General features: G+C 41.8%; 1 long non-coding RNA gene across 1 annotated transcript; it reads right to left on the bottom strand.

Moving 5' to 3' along the window:
• Positions 1-2633: 2633 nt before the first annotated feature.
• Positions 2634-5204, bottom strand: LOC123114357 (uncharacterized). The gene is made up of 3 exons (XR_006456526.1): positions 5054-5204; positions 4116-4979; positions 2634-3281 (listed from the first exon to the last, which is right to left on the bottom strand). It is a non-coding gene; the product is annotated as an uncharacterized lncRNA (long non-coding RNA).
• Between the last annotated feature and the right edge of the window lie 6807 nt (positions 5205-12011).

Raw genomic sequence — 12011 nt, 5'->3', positions numbered from 1 at the left:
CCATGGTTGATATTATTTGAAACTACGAAATTTTGTTTGAGGTAAGCAGTTTGTTAAGTACATATATGTATGTACATTTATCAGGTTTCCGTCCTGATTTATAGAAGTGTAAGTAGGAGTATGCATTATTCACACAAGTTGGTGGTAGTGTAAGCCTACAACTTTTACGCTTGTGGTATCACAAGTAATTCCTCTATTTTTATTAACTTCGCATATAGATTTTGTTTTAAGTCAAAAAAAAGTTTCGTCAAGTTTATGGAAAAAAGACATCAACAATTAGAATACCAAATCAATGTCATTAGATCCTTCATAGAATATATTTTCATACTATACCTATTTGGTATTGTAGATGTTGCTACTTTTTTATAAAAAGTTGGTCAAACTTTACTAAATTTGACTTAAGACAAACCTAATATGCGAAGTAAATAGAAACAAAGGGAGTATTATGAAGTATTTTTTTTTGCTTGCCTTGATACACTAGTAGAAAAACCCCCACTAGTCCCGGTTGGTAAGGCCCTTTAGTCTCGGTTTTTGAACCGGGACTAAAGGGTCGTTACTAATGCCTCTCCCCTTTAGTCCCGGTTCTTAAACGAACCGGGACTAAAGGCCGCGGCCACGTGGAGCTCCACCTTTAGTCCCGGTTGGTAACACCAACCGGGACTAAAGGAAATTTTATGAGTTTTTTTTTTGAATTTTTTTTATTTTTTTTATTTTTAAATTTCTGAATTATTTTAACCTCTAATCTCTAATCACCACCTCTCATCACTGCTCAACTTATCCTCTAATCTCTAATCATCCCTCATCATTTCAAATCATCTAACTTCCCGAACGGTCACCCATCCTCCCACTCCCCCAGCCTGAGCACGCTTAACTTCCGGGTTCTATTCTCCCTCGTTTTTTTCCTGACAATAGTAAGATGTTAATCCTATTAACCTTCAGGAATTTTGCTTGAGCATGAAGTGACACATTTCACTGTTTGAGTTTGAAACTATTGTTTTAAAAAACAATAATTATTTAGTAACACTAATATTTCTTGAATAATTAGTTTGACCATTGTTTGACCACAGTTTGACCAAATTTGACCAAAATTCAAAATAACTGAAATAATTATTTAGTAACACTAATATTCTAGAATAATTAGTTTTACCATTGTTTGACCACAGTTTGAAATTTTTCTGATTTTTTCCAGTCTAGATCTTAAAAGCCCCGTAACCATTTTTCGGTTAGGTTTTTGAGGATTTTGAAAGTGTTTAACGGGGTTCCCCCAGTTAAATTTGGATATAACTTTTCGAGTAGATGATTTTTCATATAAAAAAACTTTTTCATTCGAGTTAGTATGCAAAAGTTATGCCCATTTTACTAAATTCTTGAGAGATTTTGTAAATAAAGTCGAAATTCACATTTGCAAATTTTCCCAACAACTAGACCACATATCACATATGAAACTTTTTTTTACATTTTCATCATTTTCTTTTATTTTTTTAAACTGAAAAGGTGATCCACCGGAGGGGTGGGGGGGGGGGGTGGAGTTTGAAAACGGGACCTTTAGTATCGGTTCGTGCCATGAACCGGTACTAATGCCTCAAACCCCATTAGTACCGGTTGGTGGCTCGAACCGGGACTAAAAGTCTAACCTTTTAGTCCCGGTTGGTGCCACGAACCGGGACTAATGGGCATCGCACCCTTTAGTCCCGGTTCGTGGCACCAACCGGGACTAAAAGGTCCAGACGAACCGGGACAAATGGCCCATGTGGCCCCTGGGCGCACGAACCGAGACTAATGCCCCCATTAGTCCCGGTTCTAGACTGAACCGGGACTAAAGGGCTAACCCGGCCTGGACCAAAGCCCTCTTTTCTACTAGTGATATGTCAAAATGTCAGATGGCTCTAAGTACATTTCAGCCTCATTAACAATCCGGATAATTGCCATTTCATCCTTTGATCCACATTGAATATGACATGTAGATTAAAACCAACAAGACATAAAACTATATATTATTCAGTGTCATACACTCTTCTTCTAATTATTACCTAATATATAGGTTAGCTTATTTAAATTTACTTTGTTATATTTGGAAATTACTATCATCATGGTCCATATTCCGCAATCGTTTTTGCACTTTCATGACTTATTAAATGCTGTTAATATAGAGTTATGATTAAACTTATGAGATGTTGGAAAAAAATTTGTAGGTGGTACCGTTAGATGCTATGGGAAACATGTCAACTTCATGTGCAATGGAAGGAAAAGGTCGGCCTTATTGAGGTATGGTTGGAGGCTTCGAGCATGAAGATAAACTTAAAAATAAAGAAGAGTCTGCGTAAAATGATCAATATTTTGTTTGAGTGTACGATAATGGATCAAAGGTTCAATGAAGTGTTTCACTCACCCATTGGGTTCAATTATTTCATGCCTTTGTATATTAATCACAATTCATATTATTCCATTGGAAAAATGGACGGGCGCAGCAACGCGCGCCATCATGGTCTAGTGTGTGTATATATATATATATATATATATATATATATATGTGTGTGTGTGTGTGTGTGTATATACTAGCAAAAATGCCCGTGCGTTGCAACGGGAAAAAAATATCACACACCTCCATTCCCGCCCTATTGATGGTTGTTGTGGTGTCCACTTGATAACAAACCCATCCGAATGTGGGCAATCGAAAGACAATGAGCCCAGCCATAAAAATGTAAAACTAATTTGTAATTCCATAGAAATGGCCCTTGTAGAATCCATACAAAACTCAATCCAACCAACCATTTCATAATGATATGTTGTTCACAAACTTTAGTTGTGCTATTACTGACCATGTTTAAATTGGTAATAAGAAACTTAATGACGATGCATGTTGTTTGCGAATAACGTTTATATTCTCTCCCAGAGAAGAATTGCTTCTATTCTTTCAGGACAGAATGATACAACACAACGTTTCAGAACACAAGGGGTCAAAATACTCTGAATCAGATTATACACTCTGAAATATAAATTCAGGCCATATACATTCTGCTTCTACAGCTAACCTACCAAGTATTACACTTCTAGGACCAAAAACTTGAAAGTGGAATAGCACAGCTTAAGTAGAACTAACCTCTACTTGAAAGCATTGCGCGCATTTGTGAATCCAAGCATAGTTATCTGGAGGAAATAATTCAGCAAATGTAATATGCGTCGAAAATTCAGAGATCTCATGGGAGGTGGGTTGATGCCCGATATATTGAGAAACAATACACATGTTTCAGCACGTAGTTCGATGAACTGAAGAAAATTATCTACAAAGAATAGAAAAGGAAATGAGTACATAAGCCAGGGACCAAATTGGTAAACAATACTACAATCTTGAAAAGAAACATCAACATCAGTAAATTTTAGAACGACACAACTACAGTCTTGTGCCACTTCCGGTTACACCCCATGAAATGGCAAGAGAACCGCACATAGTTGCGAGCAGTTGGCTGTGCTTGACCGAGCAGCGGCAAAAAAACTTGCAGAATATTTAGTCAAGCATGAATATTTGTTGTATGATTCCACAGTATGCATTGTACAAACTTTAGGTAAGCATGGATATATATCTAAACTTGCCAGATATACATTGGTCACTGCTATTCTTTTCTATTTAATTTTTTTGTTCCACCATGATATATAAATGGCATATAAAATACAGTTCAAAACAGATGCTATAAATGCAATTACATATTCCTGGAAAAAAATGAAATTACATATATTATCACTTTGTATTTATTTCCCCGAGAAAGTTTGTAATCCTTATAATTATGCTGATTTGAAGCATCATGTTCCATCTTTCATCTTGCATCTCCACTAAATTTCTGTCTCGCACTTGTGCACCACATTGAGTTTGACGCTATCGACAATGGGGAGCAGACTTGTGACTGAAAACAGAAATTTTTATGTTCTTTCCAGTCCCCCAAGCACTTATGCAATTTTGAACTTTGGCACACACACCACAATGCAGAACCGTGTATGATGTGCATTGTAACAAGCAAAAAAATTGGAGTGTCATGGATGAGGAGGACGTCGGCTACGTTGTCGCTGCGGGCTGCTGAATTCGGATGGAGGGAGTATGGGAGGTGCAGCCGAGGGCTTACCTTGAGAGATGGAGAAAGCGCAGCAGTGTCCGGATGGCAGGCGCCTCATAATTTCTGGCAGCTTCTTAGCGCACGTAGGGGCAGCCTCGATTCCACCTCTGCTCCAGCTCCTTCCTCAATCGACCACCTACTCCAGCTCCTTTTCAATCCGTCTTGAACCCCTTGGATATCTCACATGGATGGCTTGTAAGGCATATCCTGAAACTAAGCATCATCAATAAACTTTAGTACTATCTTAGATGGAGAATTATAGAGGTATACTCTACAGCAAAGTACCAACATGAAGTTGAGTAGTGGCTTTAGAGACAGATCTAAGACTTGTAAGCTCAGTAGTTGGTAAGAAACTCTCTTTTAGTTATTAGATAAAAGGTATGTAGACTTCTTAAGTTAGCAGGTGCTATCAGCTAGCACCATGGCCGTCTCTTCTTCTGCCCGTCAAACATGCTATGATATAGTACAAAATAAATATATATTTTATGAATATAGAATAAATAATGAGTGAGCAGAAGTGTTAAGCTTCATCAATCAAAAGCATACAACCCTCCAGCGAGTCCAGACCTGTCAATGTAAATGTATCAAATAATGTTACACATTTTGCATACCATTCTTTGTTCATCTCGACCTACACTACTTTGTAGCTTATTAAATTCCTATCCACCAAAATCTATCTATGACAATATCTAGCACTTAGTTGTTATATGACTTTTAAAAGCAGCTTGGCTAAGTCCTTAGCGGTGACGGTATGCAATACTAAGAATATGGTGGAGTGCTTGAGTCCGTTGTCAGCTTCAACATTCAAAGTTGCGAACTGGCTCCAACCTCCGAGTCAGAACACATTGAGGATAAGCAGGCCTGCCACGAAATCTGCAGCACTGGCCGTGAGCGCGGGCGACCGGGTGTGAGCAATAAAAAAATAGCAGCATCATTTGTATACGTACCAAACAGCTCGCCATGCCTATGCAAAATTCAGCTAGCAGAAATAGCAAAATTCAGCTAGAAGTAGCAAGCTAGCAGTAAGAGAGCAGCAGTGCAGCACCACATCGTTGCTATCTCTCAAATTCTCCTTTTCACACTTGACTGAGCCCGTTTCACTCTTCTCTGCACCCATCTTCTCCCAGCTGAAGACTACCAAAAAATTGCTCTGTTCCAGCCAAGTGCATTTAGAAGCCATCACAAATTGGTTCACAGAACAGATAAATGAAGGTTGCAATTGGTCCCTGCTGTCTTGAAGCTCCTGCGGCACAAAACAAATATCATTGCACTTTTGTACTAATTCGGAACAAAACAAATCAAGGGAACTATCATTTTCTGACAAAGATGAAGGGAACTATCCTAATCCTCCTCTGACAACGGCCAACAGCTTCCTCTGCCTGCAACCATTCACTTCCTATGCATGGACAACCGGTCGGCCGAAGCACATCACAGATGCCACACACGCCACACCCGACCAGATATGTACAACCACCGCCTGTGTGTGATGCGAGAGGACAGCGGGGGATGTTGGAGAGAGAGGGAGCAGGAGATTGATGCGATGAGTGAGGGGAAGGCAGCTGCTAGACACCAGGAGCAGCTCCTAGCAGCGCGAGAGAGGGAGGCCTGGAGCAGAGGGAGGCGAGGAGGCGCAGGGAAGCGACCCGATGGCTGGCGCCTGGCGGCGGGGTGGCATTGGTGCGGCTGCTAGGGTTTGCAGGGGTCAGCGGGAAAATTACGCCTGCCTTCCTCATCGTCACCGGCGACCCCCGCCGCGTCGCCCGCCCCCGAATCCGCCTCCCCAACCCCTGACGCCGAAAGTAGCCGATGGTGGAAGGCCGCAGTGGGTCGCTGGTGGTGGAAGGCCGCGGGTGTGGGGGCATTTGGTTGGGCGTAGGCGCGCCGGTGGGGTAGGTGTTGGCGGAGCACGACCATGGTAGGCGGTGGCGGCGACGGCGACGGGGGGCGGTCCGGCGGAGAGCGGCGACGGGGGGCCGGGGTGCGGCGGTGTGCGGCGACGGGGGTCGCGCCGGCGGCGTGCGGTGAGGCGGGGCGGGGAGGGGGTGGCACGCTCGAGTGGAGATGGGATTGGGAGGCTGGGTCGTGCGGCTGGCTGTGTTTTTTTTTCTTTTCTCCGTAACTGTTCAGATTCGACTTATTAGGAGGACTGCGGGTTGAATAACTAAAACATCAGAGACTTTTTTGCAAAAACGCCGACGACGTACGACCAGAAGCAATCGCTGGTTTATTAGTAGGTAAGAGGTAAGATACATATATATAAGATATTGCTTGATCAGATTTTTTTTTCTTTTTTGAAAAGGTTGACTAACCCGGCCTCTACATCACATGATGCACATAACTATTGATTAAACAAAACCATGTATCCAAGTTTCAATAAAGCTCTGGTAGAATAAAAAGTAAAAGTTACATGACGACCTGCTTGATCACATCTTATGATAAGAAAGAGAAACACCTATAACCTTTTTTTCTCCTTTCCTCTTCCTATGCCGCATAATTTCTTCTTGCTATATGATTTGAATCTGACAAGGAGGGAAGGACGTGATATACGAAAGAAAATAAGAAACTAGGACTGAACATTTGTCCTTGGTCTTGGAATAAATATTCATTTGTCCATGGACCAGGAGCATTTCGGCAGTGGTAGAAGGACGTAACAGGAGGGGATGAGCCGTGGGAGGAGATAATCCAAGGAGGAGGTGACCAGCAGCAAGGTGATAACAAGAGAGGTAGGTAAGACAACATAACATGAGCAAAGAGCTGGGTGACCATGTGTGCGAGAACGATATGAAGAAGCATCCAGAGTTTGGTATAAGGCATTTTATATGGAGAAGGCCAATTTGGCTCCCGGGCTCAGCTGCACCCGCGCCAACGAAAAAAATCAAAACAAATACTAGAAAAATTCAAAAAATTCCAATTTTTGTGTGTGGTAGATAATTTGATGCGTGAGGTTCGCTGAAAAATTCAACTCGTTTGGACATTTGAGCATCTCTCGGCAAAAAAGACAAAATCGGGGTCTGGAAAATAGTTTACTGTTCACGAACTGTTTTGATCCAATTTGTCTTTTTTGCCGAGAGCTGCTCAAATGGCCAAATGAGTTGAAATTTTCAGCGGTCCTCACGCAACAAATTATCTACTACACAAAAAAGTTTTGGATTTTTTTGAATTTTTTTAGCATTTTTTTGAATTGTTTTCTGAGCGGGAGCATCTGAGCCTGGGCTCAGATGCGGATTTTCGATTTTATATGTTCTAACTCTCCACACTACCGAGACAACGTCCAACATTTAGCACTTCTTTCTATTGTGGAGTAGCACTCGGCATCGGTAGAGCATTTTCGACTCTTCCCCTAAAAATCTTTACCTCCCTAAGGGCACCTATAGCATATCCCCTATACTGAAACTGCCAAAAGTGCTCCCTATCCTACATTTTTTTTAGGGAAATCACTATTCACAACTAGCAGATCTCCTATCCTATTTTTTTTGTGTTTTCCCAAAATTTCAAATTTACAGAACATTAATAAATTAAAAACATAAATAATTAAGTGCACACAATTCAAATGAATAACAAATTGAATGTTCTCAAAATTAAATCATTAAAATTCAAACACAATATACGGTCCAAATGAACTAAGAATTAAAACAGACATGATTACAACACAGGAATCAAGTGCTATGGAGTATGACATTGACACTCCATCTATGGAAGTGGCTGCGGTCTTTGAAGGCTTGCGGCTGGCGGATGAGTTAGGATATTAATCTGGCAGTGGAGTGTGACTCACAAGAAATTGTCCAAGCTATTTTGGATCCATCAAACTACCGTGCTTCAGGGGTTGGTGTGACAGATGATTGCCGGCAGATCACGAGTCTTTTCAGCAAGGCAACCATAATGCATTGTGCCCGAGAGAGCAATGGTGTTTCACATGCACTCGCTCGAGCAAGTTACAGAAGGAAGTTCTCGGACGTATGGCGAGAAAAAAATTCTTCATTTTCTTATTCCTTCTCTTGTAACTGATTTGAACATAGTTAATAAAAGTTGCCAAAGTTTACAAAAAAAAACTAGTCATCAACCCGATGGAGGGAGTATATATCTGTCATATATTAAAGATAATTCTCTCTTGTATACTTTTAAAGTAACTAGAGATGAGGGTAACATGGTAACAAGACCATGATAGATATTAGCTTTTTTGCACGTAGAAAAAAACACAGATGACTTTCTGAAAAGAAATGTGGATTACAATAGGTTACAACAAAACAAATTAGAAAATAACATTTAGTGGTAAGAATGAGAAAAATAATAATTCATCCTTTATCTATTGTTCAATATTTGCATTTAACAACGCCTACTTCATGAAGCTCCACCTGGCTCCACCGGACCCATGTAGAGATTGCCATCGTCTCTCTCCATGATCTCAGTTGGCCACGCCTTCTTTGAACCTCTCATCTCCTCGACAATCTTCCCATCGGCACCGACCCTCACAGCGAGAAGATGTCAATCACGACCAAAGGGCAACTCATCCAGAGTTTTTGGATGTTTTGGACGGAATATTTAGGCTTTTTCTTGTACGGGAAGTCCAGCCGCCTCATAAGTAGAGGAGAGATGACGGCCGATTGAACAACACACAATTGCTAAAGTCAATCTACCACTTTTTTATATTTTCCTTCTCCCTTGTTCCTCTTCTTTCTCATTCTTCGCTGTTCTTCGTGTTTGACAACAATGATGCACGAGGCCCAAGGGGCGATCAGGTTAACCTAAGGCAGCCGATAGCCACCGCATGCCCTGAGGAGGTCCCTCGCAGGCGTGTGGGGTTTCAGGTCTTCAAAAGGACCCGCCGGATTGCTTGCATACCGCACTTCTGGCCGGGTCTCCTTTGACGTGAGTTGCAGTGCATCACCCTTGCTACCGAGGGGTATAGGGTAACGTGTTCATGTGCGAACACACTTTTGGGCGACTTCACTGGGGATGAAGCTTCGAACGGTCTCCAGCCCATTCTTGCTACGAAGAGATCCCCATCAAGAAGTTGTGATCTACAAAGGTAATATGAATACCCAATTCTCCTTTGTAGATGCAAATAATTCCTCTGTTGCTGGATCACTTCATGTGCATAATGTATTGACTAGCCCTTGTTTTATCAATCATGCATCTATTTACGTGCAAGGACCAATGCAAAATAATCTTCATGCTTCAAATTCTTATGATTTTAACAACATACAACATATGTATCCTAACTATCATGCATCGGTAACCCCACAAATTAATCCATATGCCGATGAACAATATGACGGGTTTGGTTAATCAATTTGAAACACCACATGTTAAAATTTCCAATAGCATACAAGAAAGTGTTTCATCCCTTTATTCATCACCAAATAATTTGGAATATACTAGTCCGAACATGCCGATGTATGAGAGAATTGGCCATGCTACTACCAGTTATTCAGCCAATTACTCTCAACACTACTAGGAAAGGGCTTATAGGTGAACCCCAAATAGTGGCGGTTGGGGCGTGGCACCCTCCATAGTTAATTTTGAAAGAAAGTAGTGGCAAGTCCTAAAGCACGTTCACCACTACTAGGCGAGTGGGTGTGGCGAGCGACTAAGGTTTCCCGCAACAACTCTGCATTTTCTATTTTCTTCCCGACTGGCAAGCTATTGTGGCGGGTGAAGTCTGGCACCCGCCACAACTCGCTCGCACATCGCATGTAAGACTGGCTCAAGTGTTGTTGGTGATCACATTTTCCAGATCTTAGGATATCGTTAAGTGTAATGATAGTCCTAAAACAATATTGAGGGTATGACGTTAGAAGAACAATGATATTGAATCGACCCAAACTTATCTATTATACATTGTGATTATATGTGGGGACCGGATTTCTGGGTATTAATTTCTAGAAAATGGCCCTTTTGCTCACCAGCCCCAGGATTACTGTTAGCTGATGAGGCACCAACTTGATACAGAAATTCCAAGCAAAAATGCAAAGTATGCAGTACAAGCCCATTCTGGCCTGTGAGTACAACAATATGGTTTCTAGTGGTTGATGGCGGAAGCGGTTTGTGGATCATCAGCGTCTATGGGACTCCATTTCCCACAGGAACAGCTGACCAGGTTAACTCCTATCTTCGCGAGGCTGCTATCACCGTTGCTTAGGTTCCGGAACTGTCGACACGGTCGCTCCTCTCCACGCAAGAAAAATCTGGCCAAGACAATAGCCAGGGACAAGCCAGTGAGTACTTTGAATGTACTCGCAAACATTATGAACACATGTATAATATAACAATGATGTGTTAAAAATATTTTCATGCTCATGACGTCAGTCACAAAAGATAATAAAAATTCTGATGCACGCAAGCATGTTATTTATGAATATGCAATAACATAGTAGTATTAAAATTATGAAATAAATAACAAGCATGCCACAGTCGGGCATCTTAGCGACACCACATAAAGGGCTTTAAAAGAAATGCCACAGTCGGGCGTGTTAGCGACACCACATAAAGGGCTTTAAAAAAATGCCGCAGTTGGGCGTCTTAGCGACACCACATAAAGGGCTTTAAAATAAATGCCATAGTCGGGCGTCTTAGCGACACCACGTAAAGGGATTTAAAAGAAATGTCTCAGTCGGCCGTCTTAGCGACACCACGTAAAGGGCTTTTAAAAGAAATGCCGCAGTCGGGCGTCTTAGCGACACCACATAAAGGACTCTAAAAGAAATGCCGCAGTCGGGCGTCTTAGCGACACCACCAAAAGGGCTTAATAATAATCACAGTGAATATCGAGGAGGTAGAACCGTCCCGGGGATATTCGATAATACCAATAATATCACAGGTTAGTCCACAACAAAAATAATAATCATAATTATCACATGTCACAAGTCGTAATACCAGTTCTGGTTTAACAGTTTCACCTCCGAAGAACGACACTAAGACCGACACTTGACCCATCCAGACTGTAATCCTTGACCATGGACACGGCTATTCGAATAGATTTAATCTCTGCAGAGGGTGTACTCTTTACCCACGAGTAACGGATTCCTTTAGTCCATCAAGACTAATTCCGTCCACGACCTTTTAGTTGGAAACACTCCTAACTTGCACACACCAGCTTAACTCACATGTGTCTGGAATCATCCATGACACCTGTCAAGCAAAACTCTAAGTGGGGAGGCTACAACCTCGACGTAACATGGGATCACAAAAATTTATACCGCGCGCAAACTGGGGAGCTACCCCCTTCGGCTACAACCGAAACACCCATGCTCCCGGACCAGGTGGCATGTCTACCGGATGTCTCCAGTATCTTCCACCATGGCCTCTCTGTACGGTGTGTGCTAGGAAAGGGGTTGACAACTTACTGAACTGTACCCTACCTATGGCAGGGACAAGTGGCAGCACAAAAACAAGTATGGGGGTTACCGGAACAAGACTCGATCTACGGTCGACTCAGGAGGTTCAAATATTTTTCTGCATGATTAGTATAACAAAATATACTTCAACCAACAGATAGAAACAACACGCGACATACCCCCTCATGCCATACCGGACACGTCCGTCTCGACAGAGGACTAGGAACATGACCGTGTCTACCTAAGACAGAGGCCTTCCCGGCTTCCCTCCCGGTATGCATGAAAGGCATATGACGGTGATTTCCATCACAACCATGTCAACTCCATCAGCATAAAAATCATTAATATGCACTCATGAGTAGGATCACATCCTCACATAAAATGACGTATGCTCGTGTCGGGGTGGTGTTGTCACCGAGTCAAACAACACACACAAAAATTACACCAAGGTTCAGAATGCTTGCCTTCAGGTCATTGGAAGGCAGGGTGCATTCCAAAACATCTTGAAATCTTTCTCCTCTCTTCAAAAATCCTATTTAAAATATATATATTTGAATTAACACACAAAATC

This window comes from Triticum aestivum, chromosome 5B (genome assembly GCF_018294505.1).
Source record: "Triticum aestivum cultivar Chinese Spring chromosome 5B, IWGSC CS RefSeq v2.1, whole genome shotgun sequence".
Classification (NCBI taxonomy): Eukaryota; Viridiplantae; Streptophyta; class Magnoliopsida; order Poales; family Poaceae; genus Triticum; species Triticum aestivum.
This window is presented reverse-complemented; position numbering and strand designations above follow the sequence as displayed.